This window comes from Equus quagga, chromosome 1 (genome assembly GCF_021613505.1).
Source record: "Equus quagga isolate Etosha38 chromosome 1, UCLA_HA_Equagga_1.0, whole genome shotgun sequence".
In the NCBI taxonomy this organism is placed as follows: domain Eukaryota; kingdom Metazoa; phylum Chordata; class Mammalia; order Perissodactyla; family Equidae; genus Equus; species Equus quagga.
Genome location: NC_060267.1, coordinates 27,902,661 through 27,915,836, shown reverse-complemented (window position 1 = coordinate 27,915,836; position 13,176 = coordinate 27,902,661). Strand labels below are relative to the sequence as shown.

Here is a 13,176-nt window from a genome sequence, read left to right as displayed (position 1 = left end):
CAATACCATGCTGATAGTCATGCTGCAATGTGTACCATCCTCAGGAACAAAACTTTTCTAATTCCCCTATGTCAGTAGTGCTTGAGGGCCCACTGTCTTGTTTGTAGTAGCTTTCTTGTTCATTGGCTGGCTCTGGGGTCATCTCTACCAGGGTCGCTTTAGGTTCTTTCTTTGTCCACTGTTATGGCTTTAATCAAGGTTTCCCTGGAACTTTGACAGCTCTCCTTTAAAACATTCTGTTATCATTTCTGATCACGTGGAGAGATCATTTACATCAGTCACTAGCTATGCAGTAGGAAAGGGAACCTTACAGAAAAGAAGTGATACATACCCTACTTAAGGGATCTTCTTTTACTTGATTTGCAGGGATCTTCCATCAAGAAGCAGAGTCAGTAACTCAATGTAAAATTTAGTGGTAGGCAATATGATGGTGGAAAGATTGGCTGGGAGATGGCCACTTCCTCATTGTGTAAACTTGGACAGAGCACTCAATCTCTGAGCACTTATCATAATGTCCTCAAGGTTTATCCATGTTGTCACAAATGGCAAGATATCATTCCTATTTAAGGCTGCATGATATTCCATTGTGTGTATGTGTGTATATATGCATATACACACTACATCTTCTTTATCCATTCATCCATTAACAGACACTTAGGGTGTTTCCATATTTTGGTGAATAATGCTGCAATAAACATGGGAGTGCAGATGTTTCCTCAATATGTTGATTTTATTTCCTTTGGCTATAAACCCAGAAGTGGGATTGCTGGATCATGTAATAGTTCTACTTTTAATTTTTTGAGGAACCTCCATACTGTTGTCTATAGCAGCTGCACAATTATACATTCCCACCAACAGTGTATGAGTATTCCCTTTCCTCCACATCCTCACCAACACGTTACCTTTTCTCTTTTTGATAATAACCATTCGAACAGGTGCGAGATGATATCTCATTGAGGTTTTGATTTACTTTTCCCTGATGATTAGTGATGGTGAGCACCTTTTCATCTACCTGTTGGCCACTTATATGTCTTCTTTTAAGAAATATCTATTCAGATCTTTAGCCCACTTTTTAATAGAGTTATTGGTTTTTTGCTATTGTTTGATTTCCTTATATGTATTGTATATTAATGCCTAATTGAATAAATGATTTGCAAATATTTCTCCCATTCTGTAGGTTGCCTTTTCATTCCATTGATTATTTCCTTTGCTTTGCAGAAGCTTTTTGCTTTGGCACAATCCCACTTGTCTACTTTTGCTTTTGTTGCCTGTGCTTTGGGGATCATATTTAAAAAATCATTGCCTAGACCAATGTCAAGAAGTGTTTTCCGTACGTTTTCTTCTAGTAGTTTTATAGTTTCTGGTATTACATTTAAGTCTTTGATCCATTTTTATTATTTTTGTGTGTGGTATAAGATAAGGGTCCAATTTCGTTTGCCTGCATGTGTATATCCAGTTTTCCCGACACCATTTGTTAAAGAGACTATCCTTTCTTTATTGTGTGTTCTTGGTAGCCTTATAAAAGATTGGTTGACCATACATGTGTCAATTTATTTCTGGGCTTTCAATTTTGTTCCATTGGTCTAGAGGTCTGTTTTTATGCCAGCATCATACTCTACGTTCCTGTAGGCATCATACTGCTGAGTCTTGATTTTTGCATTTTCTTTTTAACCCATTCAGCTACTCTGTGTCTTCTGACTGGAGAATTTAATCTATTTACAGTGAAAGTAATTATTGATAGGTAAGGATTTACTATTGCCATTTTGTTAGTTGTTTTCTGTTTTATAGTTCCTTTGCTCCTTTCTTCCTCTCATGCTGTCTTCCTTTATGGTTTGATGATTTTTTGTAGTGGTATGCTTTCCTTCCTTTCTATTTCTCTTTTCTATAACTACTTGAGATATTTTCTTTTGGCTACCATATGGTTTATACGAAACATCTATAGCTATAACAGTGTGTGTTAAGCTGATAATAGCTTCAATAGCATAAAAAACTCTACAATTTTACTTTCCCCCCAAATTTTACGTTATTGATGTCACAATTTACAACCTTTTATATTGCATATCCATTAACAAATTATTGCATCTATAGTTATTTTTCATATTTTTGTCTTTTAACTTTTATACTAGAGTTATCAGCTATTTGAACACCACCATTATAATATTAGAGTATTCTGAATTTGAGTTTATATTTACCTTTACCAGTGAGTTTATACTTTCATGTGTCTTTGTGTTATTAATTAGTGTTTCTTTTCAACTTGAAGAACTCCCTTTAGCATTTGTGGTAAGACAGGTCTAGCATTGATGAACTCCTTCTGCTTTTGATTGTCTGAGAAAATCTATATCTCTCCTTCATTTCTGAAGGACAGCTTTGCTGGATATAGTATCTTTGATTGGCAGGTTTTTTCTTTTAGCATTTTCATAGAGCATAAATTTCAAAATACAGTAAACCACTCCTTCTTGTTGGCTTCTTCCACTTTCTGTCCTAGCACTTTGTAATTTCTGTTTTGCAATGTAGAGTTGATTCAATTGTGAAAAATGACAAGTATTTCCAGTGTTAGCATAGGAGAGAGACAAATATTCTCAGCCGATAATTCTGAGAGCTCTTCTTTTTACAAGTTCCTAAATGCTCCAGCTTCTTTGTCAGACCAGAAGTGTCTATTTTATTTTTTTCTGATTTCAGGTAAAAATTTAAGTGGCTGCTGAGCCAGATTATGGGGCAGCTAAGCTAGATACTCTCAAGGGTATATTCAATCTGTTAATTGAATATTAATTAATGGCCTACTAATTAATTGGCCACCAAACATCACTATAAATGTAATGAGATGGAGAAGAATACATTTATCAGAAATTCTCTGAGCATGTCCTAAGTGTGGTTGAATGCAATTCTTTTTTATTGCCACTTAAACTGGAAGGAAGACGTTGGGCTGTGAGGCATGAAAACGGGCCCTTTAATACTTTGTAAGGATGCTATTATCTAGAGTCATCATTTGAATGAGCTGGTCGTATTGGTTTCCTAATGTTACTGGAAAAATTACCACAAACTTAATGGATTAAAACTACATAAATGTACTATATCCTACAGTTTGGAAGGTCAGAAGTCTAAAATGGGTCTCACTGGGCTAAACTCAAGGATGTCTGCAGGATTTTATTCTTTCTGGGGACTTTAGGAAAGAATTTGTTTCCTTGTTCTTTCCAGTTTCTAGATACACCTGCATTACTTGGCTTGTTGTCCATTTCTCACATCACTCTGACCTCTGCTTCCATCATCACATTTCCTTCTCTCACTCTGTCCTTTCAAGAACCCCTCCATCTTATGGGAAACTTTGTGCCTGCTGTGTAATCCAAGATAATCTCCCCATTTTAAAATCCCTAACTAAATCACATCTGCAAAGTACCTTTATCCATGTAAGGTAACAGAGTAACAGTTTCAGGGATTAGGAAGTGGATATCTTTGGGAGAATCATTATTCTGCCTATGGCGTGAGGTATATTATTCTGGAGAGAAAGGTATGCAGATTTACACGTTGGATCCGTGATTTATTAGCCATAGGATTTCAAATAGGTTGCTAAAATTATAAGCTTCTGCTTCCAAAGCTTTAAAATTGTGATTATAGTTGCAGTTACCTCAAAGAATGTTTGTGGGAATAAAATAGGCAACATACATAAAGGTAGTTGGACAATGCTTGACACACTAACTACACATAATTTGCTAACTAGTGTTTCTAAAATTTGAGTGATTAATGATGCTTTTTCAAGGGAAAAAATGGTCTCCTCAGTATTGATAAAATGTGTAAATTACATTGTTATTTAAATAAGTGCATCATAAAACTGGATAAACACCCTATTTTTATAGCTTTTCTACAAATATACAAAGCAAATTTACAAATTGAATAATCCAAATAAAAAGTTCACATAATTCAACTTATTGATACTAATTTAATTTTGGAGCTAATGTTATTTTAGTAGAAATAAATCACTTCCTGTAACCTGAATTGCATACTTGCTGCTGTGTGTTGGACCTTTTCGGTAAGGCATTCTTATTTACTATAGCTTTGTGCTGCCTGAAAACTTCCACCATCTTTCAACATTTAAACTATTTGAAAACTTTCATTAATAGGATGGCAAACTGTTATCACTTAGTCTTCACATGGTCAAATCAGATTATAAACATAAAAGCAAATGTAAGAGCTTAGTTCAAATGGCAGTGTTCAACTCCGAGAGCATCTACAACTATACTTTCCAGTACAGTAGCCATTAGCCACATGTGAATATTTAAATTGTGATTTAAATTTCTTTAAATAAAATAAAATAAAATAAAAAGTCTCAGTCCATCAGCCACATTAGTCCCATTTTGATACTTAATAGCCACATGTGGCTCATGGTTACCATATTGGACAGCATAAAATTGAACATTTTCATTATCATAGGAAGTTCTCTTGGACAGCACTGGTTTAGAATATATTTATATTTCTCTCTTTAGGTTATCATTAAAATAAAAACACAAAATTTTAAAAATTGTATAGAGGACTCTGTATCGTTAGAAGGCATCCATGAACCCTTAAGGGTTGAAAGACGTTATGGTAGATGGTAAGAGACACTATAGTAGATGGTAGGCCATGAGTAAAAGAATTATTCCTTTCTTGTTAACTGCTTTTCCCCTAGTCTTAGTGCTTAATAAATACTTGTTGAAAGATTGAATCACCAATTTAAAATGAAAGCTGTGTACATAAGTTACATTTTAAAGCAAGTTTTGTGATGGAGTAAACATACTAGGGATAGGAGATTGGAGATATATATATATATCTTTTGTTTATCAAACATTACATTAACAGATTTAAAATAAATACTTTTCATGCAACTCACTATTCCACCACTATGTTTATTATAAATAATGCTAAACTTGAAGAAAATCTGCCCTCTTGTGTAACTGAGTTAACTTCTGCAAACTCCACTTTTATTTGTGACATCGTACCTCATATTATTGTTAAAAGCAACTATACAAGAAATCGTTATGTAAATTTGAAAGCAAATAAAATTTCAAATATTGGTATGCTATTAATAATGCCCATCAATTATTAAGTGAAGATTATTTTGATTTATTTTTGTTACTGAATGGGCACTGTCACAACAACAAACTTCAAGATATCTAGAACATCATCGAAGGTTCCAAACATGTTTGTTATTCATGCTGATGGCTTTACATAACTACTATCCTCACTGAGTCAATATGTTTCTGTAAAGTTATATACAAATTGAAACTTTAAAAATTAAATTTTTTAAAATTACACTAGGATATTTGCTACGTTAAGGAACCCTAACTCTCTTTTGTTGTTGTAGTTGTTTTGTTTTCACACAGTGAAATCATTATGTGATTTAAAAAATTATTCCCATGTTGTCTGTGTTGTAAATTCACTTTTTTTAAAAAAAAACTATTATCCCTAAGACTATATTGACAACAGTCTAAACATTTCACCTGTATCTTATTGAATAAGCTTCAAATGTTGGCATTTAAAAATCCTCCTGTAATAGAAACAACTCTGATAGATTATTGATGCCCTTGGTGGAAAAATGAAATAAGCTTATCAATAATGAAATAGATGCATGCATTCTATTTTATGGAAAATAAGGTATTTTATTACTTGGTTGTTTGATTTACAAAAGTTACAGATTTTATTGGAAGTCTCATGAATGCACCTAATGAAATATAATGGAATATTTATATTTCTCTTGAGAATCCTCTAATATAATACATTTGCTTTTCTCTGAATTTGAAGGGAACAGCCTAAACCTGTGTTCTACCAAAATGCAAATGTAACATCGTATTTCTAGGAACCTATTCTCTCCAGCAGGAAATATAGAGTACAATAATTTAATTCATGCCGGAAAAGGATGCTTTCCATTAGCACAGATTTACTTGCAAAAACAGAATAAAGTATGGACTTAGAAGTAGTATCACTTCTCATCTTTTAAAAGATTCAATTTTTCTTATTTAGGCTGCAAGCACTTCTAATCAGTATACAAGAAATAGCTCTATTTCTCTTAAATGTATCAATATTGGCCAGACATAGTTTGATGTGAATTATCTTGAAAGATCAGTAAAGTGGGCATGACTGTGGACAAGAGCACATGGAATATATAAATACTTTTGAGAAACAATGACTCTTGAAGAGCTGGTATCTCACTCATCTTGGAATCTGGAGTAATGTTGATGTCCTTCCACAAAATGATATATGAAAGCAGATGACTGGCTGCCATGGGGATTTAAACAGCCTATGATAAATAAATATATATGTTCATATTTATATTTCTCTACTCTATAGTTCTCTTCTGAAAACAGAATTTGAATGAAGTTCTTCAAATCTTTCATGTTTTCATACATACATCCTTACTTTCTCACATAGTGCTATCTCTGAAAGGAATGCTCTCCTTCCTTCCTTACTCTTTTTTTGACACCTATCTGAATTATATTTTTCTGTTTTTTAAGGCTGAGCATCTGTGGGAAGCTTTCTCTAATATGAGGAATAAATGAATCTGGTTTATGAGTATTTTTTCAGGTGCATCAGTTTTCTTAAAAATTTGTCAGACAAATGTTTTTATTTTCTATAGTTAATATTATCAATGACCTATTTTATTGAATGATTACATATCAAAGACTCTCAAAGATTTACGGGAAGGTTTTTTTTGTTTAATCAAGTGCAGCAAGCGCACTTTCTATAGCAATAAAGTAAGTGGTTGAAGTTTGGACTCGTCTATTTTATACTTGCAGTAATTCATTGATTTAGTAGCAAATATTGTGATGTTTTAGAATTTTCTTTATTAGCAGGTCAATGTAAAACCTAGAAGAACATTAATAAAAAAGACAAAATGCAGTTATAAGGTCTTCTTATAATAATAGTCATTAGTCCAGTTTAGACTAACAATTATTTTATGCTTGGGACAACTATAGCATCTAGAAAAACCTTCTGAGACACAAATAAAAGATGTCATGTAACATTTACTATTCTTCAAAAATTTCATATGTGAAGTAATTGACATATTACCTTCCTGCAGTACTGAAAAAAAGAAAATAGTAGCAGTCTCAAGAAGACCTATTTTATATCAAGTGTAACACTTCTGGATGTAGACGACTCACCCTACACACAGCGTTTAAAGTTGCTAAAAGAGAAAGGCAGTTATTTGGACTAAGGTCTTAGTGCTCCCATTTTCACAACGTGCTTTGAGATTTATCCTTACACATTAACAATATCTCCCAAAGCAGAGATTTAATTATACTTTCCAAACACAGAAATAAATTTGCAAGCATACCTAAAACTATCATAAATAATTAAAATTAAATTTTATCCTTCAAAATAAATGAAGGAAGCAAATTTGTGTTGCTGTGTCTTGATTTAGTAACATGGAATTTTTTAATCACTCATTTGCTAATCAAAGAAATATTATACTCTTTTATGGGATATCCTTGGGTTCTAGTTTATTTCCTTATTTTAATAAGACAGGGTACATTTTTCATGAAATGTGATTTAAAATGGCATTACAATCAACAGATATTTATCAACTATTTACTGGGAGCATATCAAGCACAAGACTCATTACTCAAGCTTTACCATACTGCTTTCTAGACTGAATTAGCATCAGAATCTTGGGTGAATGTCATTGCACAGAGTTGGGCAAATGACTTAACGATGTTTCCTAGGACCCAATCTATTCCCATCTCCTCAAGTAGTCCCTGATGATTTTATTTATTTATTTTTTTGCCTAGGTACAGAGTACTTTATTCAGGGTACACGATAAGGAGGGCCCCCTAAGTCCCTCCACTTCTTCAATTGGTCTGGGTTGGAAACTGTGTCAAGGATGGGAAATTCTCAGTGTGGTGGGGGATCAAGTTAAGGCAAAGTCTTCCTAACAGCTGAGGGCCTCTCTCTTTCTCCCTTGCTCTCGCTGCAGCTGGTGATCCAGGGAACTCTAACTTCTGGAGGCCGTTTGGACCATAAGGTCCACCACCCTGTTGCTCTAGCCAAATTCACCGTCATTCCAAGAAAAGAGCTTGACAAAGCGGTTGTTGAGGGCAATTTCAGCCCCAGTATCAAAGACAGAAGAGTGAGTGCCACTCTTAAAGTCACAGGAGACAATTCAGTCCTCAGTATAACCCAGGATGCCCTTCAGGTGGTCCTCCAATGCATGCTTCACCACCTTCTTGATGTTATTGTATTTGGCAGCTTTCTCCAAACTGCAGACCAGATCCACAACTGATGCATTGGAGGTGGGGAAACAGAAGGCCACTCCAGTGAGCTTCCCATTTAGCTCAGGGATGACCTTGCCCACAACCTTGGCAGTGCCAGTAGAAGCAGGGTAGCCCCATGGCCATCACACCACAGCTTCCCAGAGGGACCATCCACGGTCTTCTGGGTGGCAGTGATGGCATGGACTATGGTCACGAATCCCTCTATCACGCCAAAGTTGTCATGGATGACCTTGGCCAAGGGGGCCAAGCAGTTGGTAGTGGAGGAGGCACTGCTGACAACCTTGAGGGAGTTGTCATACTTCTCATAGTTCATGCCCATCACAAACATGGGGCATCAGCAGAAGAGGCAGAGATGATGACCCTTTTGGCTCCACCCTTCAAGTGGGCCCCAGCCTTCTCCAAGCTAGTGAAGACACCAGTGGATTCAACAATATATTCAGCACCAGCATCACCCCATTTGATATTGGCAGGATCTCACTCCTTGAAGATGGAGACAAGCTTTCCATTGATGACAGGCTTCCAGTTCTCAACTTTGACTGTGCCATTGAACTTGCCATGAGTGGAATCATTCTGGAACATGTAGACTATGTAGTTGAGGCTAATGAAGGAGTCGTTGATGGTGACAATATCGACTTTGCCAGTTAAAAGCAGCCCTGGTGACCAAGTGCCCAAAACAGCAAAATGCATTTACTTCAGCCTTCACCATCATATCTCAGGGAAGTGGCTTGCACTGCACAAGAAGATGCAGCTGCTTGTCAAACAGGGAGGAGCAAAGAGCCCCAGCGACTTTAATTACTTTTCTCCTTCCAAACAGACATAAGTGATATTAAATCCTATGATATCTCCCAGCTCTTTTTTATTTATTCATTGGTTAAATAATTATGGAGGGCTACTGTGTGTTTGACACCATGTAAGACACAGAACATGTGACCTGCTGTCAAGTGTTTACACTATAAATAGTTTTTCACTGATAAATAATTTTAGCAACATGATAAATGCACTATCTTAGGTAGATTTACAGCAGTAACAACCCCAAACAACGTTTATTTCTCATTCACATTATATGTAGACAGCTGTGGGTTGGCTGCTGTGACTCGACTCTATGTGTATTCCCATTCCAGAATCCAGGCTTAAGAAACAGTTCCTGCGTAGAACCTGACATTCTCATGGCAGAGGGAAAAGAGCGAGAGTTAGCTGGGCAGTAGCTTTGGATGCTTCTGCTTGAATGTGATATACAGCTGATTCCCATTATTCATGATGGTTACGTTCTACAAGGTCACTGCTAACACTGAATTAGCAAATACTAATTTGCTATTTGTCAACCAAAATGCCATTTGCGTTATATAGTTTTGTTTGCTAAAGTCCTTGTAAAATAAACCAGTCTTATTATTATCGAAAACTTGTTCTTCCACGTAACCTTATCCTGCATACTTCTTAGCATGAATTTAAAAAGTTTTATTGCACATCTTTCTGATCTGGAGCACCTGCCTTACCTGCAAGTTTATTTTTCAAGGTGTGCCACCTTTTGAAACGTATGAGCCAGACAGCACCAGCTGAGAAGGATTTAATGTTTTCCTGACCCTGGTTAAAATGTGCCCTTTAACAAAGGCGTCCCTAATGGGGAAAGGGTTCCTACATATAATTGAGCCAGAAGGGGGGTCAAAAATCCTTATTTCTTAGAGGCAACAGCTCTCTCTTTCTCAATGAAAAATATCCAGAGATTCAATCACCTAGAGAAGCTTCTTCTCTAATGAACAAGTGTAGCTGAAGATTTAACGAATTGATGAATTATTGGTGCCCTTAACCTGTCTCCCAGTAGCTTCATTGTCTGAATTCAGCACAGTAAGAGAGATCCGGTTGGGATGGAGGGAAGAATATATGCATTCATGTTATTCCAGGTTATAAATAGTAGCTAATTTTAATTGAAATAATACTTTTGGTATTCACAGGATATATAGGCTTCTGAATGCTGCCCTGGTAACTCATTTATTGTTAATATACATGTTATAAAAATTTTTTTGACATCTTAATACAAGCCAATAATAAGTTGGAAACCATTAGGTTTATTAATGATTGCTTACACCAGGGATTGGCAAACTATTATCCATGAGGCAAATCCTGCCTGCCACTTGCTTTTGTAAATAAATTTTTATTGGAATACAGCCATGCTTTTTTGTTTATGTATCATCTATGGCTGCTTTCACACCACAACAGCAGAGTTGAGAAACTGCAACAGAGACCATATGGCCCACACCGCTGAAAATAGTTACTATCTGGATCTTTACAGAAAATGTTCATCAACCTCAGCCCTATACTTATGGAAGACATATAAAAAAAAAAGACAGTGAAATTATGAGCAACGAGGTTGGAAAAACTAATATCCTTCCACAGAAATTCTCATATTTCCAGAGCTTGCCTAGGTCAGTGGCGTTGAATGTAAGTTGATTACAAAGCTGCACAAGCAACTGGTGAAGGGCATTTGGGAGAAGCGAACATTCTACATTAAGGAAAGCATGTAATATTTTAGTAAAGTACTTTATATCAAATTGAGAAATAATATGTTTATGATTAGGTTAAGTGGAATCAAAATATTTTGATCAATCATATAGCACATTAATTACCATTGGTTCAACTATTTGACTTTGGTTCATTAGCACATAAAAAGATTATCAAGAGACTTACATTTCTGCTCCTGGAGGATTATGTGTAGAATTGTACACCTAAAAGAAGTGAAGTGTATTGTGCACAAATTATGTCTCAACAAAACTAATTTATTTTCCAAAAAGGATCCTATATCTGCATAGACAGTTTAAAATATAGTAATTAACATCAGTTTTATAAATAAGTTCTTCAATTGCCAGTAATATTGCTGTTTAAGTTAAGTGATAACAGGACCCATGATACTAGAGGACCAGAAGTAAAGATTCAGTTTCTCTCCACTTCAAAAGCAAATGTTGCCTAAAGAGCTGGTTACAAGATTTGTCAGTTGCACTGTAAGAATATCGCCACACCGCTTGGGAACAAGACATGCAGGAAAGCGCTGGCGGGGATACCTACCACACAGCAGAGAGAAGGAACTCCTTCAACCTACACACAGATTTTGGGGCTGCTTCTGGCTCCTTTAAGCTAGGAGATGTCCATTTCCGAGGACCCGGTCAGGTTTCATTTTTACTGCAATGAACCATCTGCTAACGAGTTTGCAGAGGTGGAGAACTGGAAATCTCACCAGCCTCTGCCTCTATCGCAGAGTACTCACATTCACGAGAGAAAAAAAATTCTGCCACTCACCAAAAAGCCACATTAGTTTAGGCCAGCTTGATAAGGGATCTTCCACTCACGGAGCACTGAATTCTCAAAAACAAAAGAAAGAGCACATTTTAGATTGAGTGTTGAACATCATATTAAATGATGTTGGCCAAAGGGAAACAAGTGCTTAGATATTTATGACATTAAATTCTTAGGTTACCAGGTTAAAAATAAGTCACCTTATGCATTTTCTGGACATAACACAAAGGAGGTTTTACTTTGAGTTAAATTTTCATTTATTAAAAGGTAATAGAGTATTTTTCAAACTACATATGGCAAGAAAGTCAGTTCTTTTTAAATAATATTCCAATCTATTATGGATTGATAATTCTGTAAAATACAAATAAAAATGAATTACTAGAAGAGTGAAGTGAAAGAAAAAACAACAACATAAAATATAAGCCTGTTTTTTTAGTACGAAATTCTACAGACATAAAATTACTCTGTCATACTGCTAGAAAAATTTCTAAAAGCTTATCTTAATTTCTGTAATTACCTGGTCACAAACCAGTCATATGGCGTTCTGGATGGGCACTAGTCAATAGACGACATTTTTGAGCTAATACATTTTCAAAATAAAATAAACTCAAAAACTTACAAATTTTTCTTAAAAATGGGCACTATCCCTACCAATCTTTGATTCCTGTTCCCCAGATTTAATCATCTTCAACTCTCTAAGCTGTTCCTTCTGATACTGACATTTATAAATTAAAATAATAATATGTATACATTACTATTTCTTGATTTTTTAAATATTAGACACCCTCAATTAACTTCATACTGTGAAATATGAGGCTATAGTTTATTTGCATCCTCCAGTTATATTCTTCCCACACCCTTCAAGTAGAGGTCTAAAGGAATTTTGTTTAAAGTTATGGAATTGTTTAAATACAAGAACCTGACTGATACACTGAAAAGAAAAGAAGGATAACAAATACCCAATGTCGCAAACTAAAAGGGTAACTGAAATACTTTATATGGTAAAATTTCAATTCTCTCCCAAAATGGTTGTATAGATTCAAAATAATACTAATTAAAATAGCAACTGGCTTTTTTTGGTTGGATTAATAAAATGTAAATGGATATGCAATATCCAAGAATACCCAAGATACTCTCAAAGAAGAACATAGTGGAGAGACATGCTCTACCAGTTATCAAGATTCATTTTAAAGACACAATAAGACAGTGTGATATTATAACAACTACAGACAAATACAGCAATGGAATAGAACAGAAGGCCTAGAAAGAGACCCATGCAGATATCGGCCCTTGATTTCTTGATTTGACGTAAGTGGCACTGCAGAGCAGTGGCAATAAAATGGTCTTAAAAAATGTTGCTAGGACAATTGTTTATTTTCACGGAAAACAATTAACTAGATCCATTCCTTGCATGATGTACTAGAACCCATGAGAGCTGAATTGTAGAGCTAAATTTGAAAGGCAAATAATTGAAATTCTACAAAACACTATAGAAGTATGCTTCATAGAATTCCATAAAACACAAGGAGGATCTTCTTGACCCCAGCGTGTGGGGAAACTTCACAGATGGAACTTACCATCAAGGGAAATACTGAGAAATCTGAATACACAAATTTAGCAGTTTTCACAATTTTTTTAAAAAGTGAAAAAA

The 13,176-nt window shown here is 35.2% G+C and overlaps 1 pseudogene; it reads right to left on the bottom strand.

The window, feature by feature from the left end:
- Window positions 1–7,960: 7,960 nt before the first annotated feature.
- On the bottom strand, window positions 7,961–8,946 carry LOC124240280 (glyceraldehyde-3-phosphate dehydrogenase-like; annotated as a pseudogene).
- Between the last annotated feature and the right edge of the window lie 4,230 nt (window positions 8,947–13,176).